The sequence below is a fragment of the Gracilinanus agilis genome, chromosome 1, assembly GCF_016433145.1.
Source record: "Gracilinanus agilis isolate LMUSP501 chromosome 1, AgileGrace, whole genome shotgun sequence".
Taxonomy (NCBI): domain Eukaryota; kingdom Metazoa; phylum Chordata; class Mammalia; order Didelphimorphia; family Didelphidae; genus Gracilinanus; species Gracilinanus agilis.
The window spans coordinates 450,530,725-450,537,319 of record NC_058130.1 but is presented as its reverse complement, the minus strand read 5'-3'; positions in this window follow the sequence as shown (position 1 = coordinate 450,537,319).

The window sequence follows — 6,595 nt, the reverse complement described above, 5'->3', positions numbered from 1 at the left end:
ATCACCGCTCCCCGGATCACTGCAGCACCCATCAGGGGGCAGTAGCACCCACTTTGGGAATCACTGTTCTAATTAATACAACAATCTCATTAAATTTTAACCCCCACCCCCTACATTTTGCAGTTTGGTCAAAATAGCCATCTTTTTGTTCTCCACATGTGATGTTCTATCTCCTGACTCAATGTTATTGATTTTCCACATAACTAGATTGTACTCTCTCTTTACCTCTACTTCATATAGTCCCTCTCTTTCGTTCAGATTCAGTTCATTGGTTATGTTCTGCACAAAGTCTTCCTGAGAGGAGCCTAAATCATTAATATTCTTTCCTTCATAATCATATACAACTACATTATATATATATTATTTTTTCATCTTAACCTGTATATTTTTATATGTATTATTACTTCTCATTAAGCTCCTTTTGAGTAGAAATTGTTTTATTCTTTGTGCTTGTGTCCAAAATACCTAGCATTAAGTCAGAACAATGTTGTTGTTTAGTCATTTTTCAATCATGTTTGATTATTTGTCAACCCATTTTAAGGTTTTCTTGGCAAGAATAATGGAATAGTTTGCCATTTCCTTCTCTAGATCATTTAAAAAAATGGTTTCCAGGTTTTATGTTGATATAATATTTAATTATCATTTTCTAATATGGTGATCCATGTTTTCTCCTTAATTTCCACTCTTCTATCCTCCTTGAAATGTTAGACATTGTGATCTAGGCTGTACGTGTGTTAACATGTAATAGATGTTTCCATGTTCATTATGTTGTTAAAGACACATATCACTTATACTAGAGAAAAATTGGAGAAATTAAATTTTTAAATGGAAGAAATAAAATAGGAAATGGTATGCTTCAATCTACATTCAAATTGTCTTATTTTTCCTATGGCATGAGTCCCTAAGAGTTGTCCTGGATCCTTGCATTGTTCATAAAATAAGTCATTCATAGTTGATCATCATGCATTATTGTTGCTACTGTGTACAACCTTCTAGTCCTCCTCACTTCATTTTGCATCACTTCATGTGTCTGTCCAGATTTTCTGTTTTTTATTTTGAAATTATATTGTTTGTCATTTTTTATGGCACAATAGTATCCCATTACAATCATAGACTATAGCTCCTTCAATCATTTCACAACTGATGAACTACCTTTCAGTTTCCAATTATTTTCCATCATAAAAAGAGAATGCTATGAATATTTTTTATACAAACAGGCCCTTTTTGGCTATCTTTTATCTCTTTTGGATACAGAGTTAGTAGTCGCATTGGTGGGTCAAAGGACATGCAGTTTTATAGCCCTTTGTTCATGGTACCAAATTATTCTCAAGAATGGTTATATCATTCACAGCTCTAGCAATAGTGTCTTAGAGTCCCAATTTTTCTACATCCTTTCCAACATTTATCATTTTCATTTTTTTTTGTTATATTAGCCAGTCTGATAGGTGTGAAGTGGTACCTCAGAGTTGTTTTAATTTCCATTTCTCTAAATAGTGATTTTGTCATATGACTATCATTTTCCTTATCTGAGAATTGCCTGTTCATATCCTTGGAACACTTGTCAATTGGTAAATGCTTTTTATTCATACATATTTCACTCAATTCTCTATGTAATTGAGAAATGAGGCTTTTGTCAAAAATACTTGCTATAAAGATGTTTCCCCATTTCTCCAAGTCAAAGTAAAAGTTTAGAGTTTATTGGAAGAGGGCTAAATCTTCCATATAAACCTGGAATCTTGCACATGTTACATAGTTGGACCCCAGCAAGAGACAAAGCCAAGCAGCAGAAACTTGGTTTATATATTAGGATAGTAACAAAGTGAATATTTCCAAACAAGGATTATGACTTATATCATAAGACACAGCATCATGTAGATATTTTTTAGAAACTGTTACCCAACTATATACCTGATTGGTGAGTTCATTTAGGAAAACCCAAATTTGTCTTAAGGTCAAATCACAAAATAATATCCTTGTTTAGAGAATAGTAATGACCATTACCTCAAACTCATCTGATTTAGGGAGAGGATGGTTATTTCCAAGTAGGAAAGGGTGTGCATACTTACACCATATTGGGACATGATGCAGCACATTGGGACATGAAACTCAGATGGTCAGCATCTCATGATAGAAGGGAAGTATGACTTAGAGAGGGGTTGGACATTCCCTTAGAAGCAGTTTTATGCTTTAGTTAGAGATCTTATAAAAATCATGAATTCTACTCATTGTAATTAAAATTATAATGGAATTCTACTAATCAATTTAGAATCACATTATTGATTATCTTAAACCTATCATTATCACTAAAATCCAATCAAGTATAAGGGGGTAGGGGTCTATCTTCTAGACAAATTCAATAAACTCCAGTTCCTCCCTATAAACTACAAACTCAAATATACAATCCTCTCTTTGACATTCAAAACTGTTACTCCTTCCACCACCTTTCCTTTTTCCTTATACTTTACTCCCTTCTTATGAAAACTTTGAAGTCTATTCTCCCCAAATCTCAGAACATGTATAAATGTTCCTATTTTTTCTCTTTCTTTAGCAGAAAACATAAGATGGAATAGTCATTTACCCCCACTTATTATTGTCATTTCCACCCTAGCAGTTGTTCTCTCTTTTTGGGTAAAAATCAGGTTCAAAATATAATTTCACCTTTATGGATTCCTATCCTTATTGAGGGATGAAATTAAGGCAAGTCAAAAGTACTCATTTCTCTACCTTTGACACAAAGGGAGTTCCAACAGAACCTTATATAGTATAAATCTTCTCTGTATAATAATATATCTCTGTGGTACTATCTATATCATGCTCCAGAAATCTCTTTATCATAGAAGCTCATTCTAGCCCTGGAATTCACACCATCCCTGAACCCCCCAGCAGCCTCTCACTCTGATTAGTTGGCTCTTCTGAGAGCCTCCATTTAAGGAGGGTGCTCAACACAGTCATGTCTCATTACTCTCCAGGGTGTACTCCAGATCCTAACTACTCTTGCCTTACCTTTCCCCTATACACGTACCCCTTGTCAGCTTCTTTTTATGTATTATCTTCCGCCACTAGAATACAGCCTCTTGACAATAGAAACTGTCTTACTGCTTTGTATTCACATTCTCAGTACTTGGAAGAGTTCCTGGCACAATGCTTGTTGACTTTCTGACTGAGCACCTCATTTATTTCAGGTATTTTGAAATATATAGAGATAATGACATCACTTCTATTTTTGCCTCCATTGTTCTTCACCCAAGTACTCCCCTTCCATGCTTTGCCACTTTGATTCCTGAATTTCTAATAATGGCTATATTATCTTCATTGTGTGGGAAGGACTAGCAGCTCCAGTATGAGAGCTTGCCAAGTCCTTTACAAGGATGTTCATGACATGTACCTGTCATCCAATTCTCACCTGTGAAGAAGGAAATGGCAAACCACGTGAATATCTTTGCCAAGAAAACCCCAAATGGAATCACAAAGAGTCAGATATGACCAAACAACATTGTTCTCTTTTTATTGCTGAGGAAACCTTCTGAGACCCAGAGAGGGAGACTGACTAATTCTAGGTCACACATATAGTAAGTAGAAGGTCTAAGAATCCAAGTTTTCTATCATTCAGGCATTCAATCACAATTATTAAATGCTTACTTTGAGGCAGGCACTTTGCTAAGTGTTAGGGATACAAAGAAAAGAAAAACAAAACAACAAACAGACTCTTCCCTCAAGGAGTTTACATTCTAATGAAGTAAAAGGAGATTATGAAAATAATTCAATAAGTATAAGAAATATGCAGAGTAAATTAGTGATAATCTCAAGGGGAAAGACACTAATAGCTAAGGGTAAAGATTTCTAATAGAAGGTAGGATTTGAGCTGAGTCTTAAAGGAAACGAGAAAAACAATGTGATAGAAGTAAGGAGGGAGAGAATTGCAAACATGGTGAACAGTAAAAATGCAAAGGCTTGGCCATGAGGAAATGGTGTGTCATGTTTGGGTAACTACATTAAGCCAAAACAACTAATATTTTATTTCTCTCCAAAGTTCATAAAATGTGAGGAGAGAAACAATATGTAAAAATTTTAAAAGAGTCAGATAATGTATAGCTTTAAAATACCAGAGTAGTTTATATTTAATCCTGAAGATAATAATAAGTTTTTTGAGTGGGATAGGGCAGATAATGTGGTGATGTTTTAGAAACCTAGAATGCTTTAGAAACCTAAATTTCTGCTTGAGAAAAAAAAATCATATTGACAGCTGATTTCACCTGAGATTCTAGGATAATGCTGGTTGAATTAGTAATCAATAAACATTTATTATGCACCTACTATGTTCCAGGCACTGTCTTAAGCACTGAATATACAAAAAGAGGCAAAAATCACAACCTATCCTCAAGGACCTTTAACGGATTTAAGAGAAATCTTCCCTAAGTACTTAAATCTTAGGGTCCTGCTAGTACCCTAATGTGAGTTATGGAATAAGGTAGTTTTGTTTTTTCTTAAATTGCAGTCAGATAAATTGCCTCAAAATGAGACTCCTTGTGGTAAGAAGCTAAGAAGACATGACTTTAGTACATATTGGGAAATTTGTTTGATTTTTTAAAAAAATTGACCTGAATTTCTGACTGTAGATATCATTTTACAATGGGAGTTTATATTGGAGAATAGATCCTTGTTTCTGATTATTGTAGTAGAATGTAAACTCCTCCAAAAAAATACAAGTTCTCTCATGGCAGGAACAATTTCATTTTTTTGTATTTGTGTCCTCAGGCAAAGTATCTGACCTGAATAAATGTGTAGTGAATTTCTTTATAGTACTGCCTAGGAAAATTTTTTTTTATTTATACTTCTATTATTATTAACAAACTTAATAATAATAGTCAGTATGTTTTTGAGACTTTAAGACTTACAAATAGGTTAGTCACAACTTCCTTTACGCACAACTCATCTACAAGAGTTATCATTCTGCCCTTGAAAGGCTGTTGTTTCTTTTCTATTACAGTTCTCTTCCCTGCTGTAGAGATATACCTTCTTGACATATTTTTAACAAAAGAGGAATATCCAATCTTATTTTTACCCTGAAGGGAACATAACATAGAAGTCTATGTGTACATTTAAATTTTGGATCCTTGTCTTAAATCACACAAATAGAAAAGACTGACTTTGGATAATAAGGCTGTCATTCTATGACAAAGACCACCTCACTTGCAGGTTTTCTCACAGGCAAAGGGACAGATTTTAAATCTCTAACTTATATTTTGACTATTTATTCCCCATATATATTGTTGGATTATCATACTGCATTTATTTATCTTCTTGTAATAAATGCCTTAAACTACTGTCACTCTCAATGATAGCTTCTTTGTTTTTTTTCCTACAAAAGATATTATTTTATTTTGTGGACTATCTTGCCATAAAGCAGAGCTAACTGCATCTATGCAACCAAAAAAAAATCAGTTGTTCAATTTCCAGAATAAGTGATCAAAGTGAATGTTTTGGTAAGAATGAGCTGGAAATTTGTGCAAATCTCCATTTGTTTTCATTACACAGATTTGGTCATACTATAGTACTATATTTATGGTTCCTGGCAGGAGTGGAATAGATAGTTTCTAAGGTCTCTTCCAGCTCTAAATCTATGATGCTATAATTCCCAACTATATCTCTCTTTCAACAGTTGTCTTGTCTTGTGACCCTTTTTGAATTATCCTACAAAGCTAAGCCTTGAATTGCTATTTAACTTTGCTTATACTTATAGCTTGGCTCCCCATATAGATAATAAATTCCTTGTAGAAAGGGATTATATCATTTTAATAGTTCCCAAAATGCATAGAATAAGTTTTACATATGGATTCACGACCTTTTATCATCTTGGTTGCTGGAAATTCTTTATATTACCATAATAATGAAATATCTAGAACCAAACATACAATTCCAGAAATGGAAAAAAGACAAAGTAGCAGTTATCTTACCAAGACACAGTAAAGCATACCTCCTTTTCTCAGAAGCCTTGCTTCTCTTAATAAAGTCTAGATTTACATCTGTTTTGGATGCCATATTACATTGTTCAGTAATATTGAGTTTTTAGTCTACATTATTAACTGAAAGATAGATAATAAAATTTAACCCCTTATACACTGTAGGTATTTATTAAATGCTTACTGGTTTAAATTAGTTTAAATTAAAATTTCTTTTTTATAGGGTCACTAGGTTATTACATAGACAAAGTATAAATGTGACTGAAAGAAATTTGAAAAAATATTTCTCGTGATAAGCAATAACAAGGTAGAAAAACGCCAATTGGATGATAGTACCATTAATTAAGTTGCTTCAGAACTGACTGAATGAAGGGACCCAAAGAGTATATTTTTGATTGATCCAACTAACAGCATAATTTAATTAATTTTTAAAAAGAAATGGCAAGCAGGACAATCATTAAAAAAAAAAACAACCTAAAAAGACATAAGAACTGTTGCAAACTGAAGTGAACAGAACCACAATAACATCATATAGTAACAGAAATATTATATGATGATCAGCTATTGAATGAGTTATTATCAGCCATGCAAAGATCCAAAACACATCCAAAGGACACATAATGAAAAAGGTTATC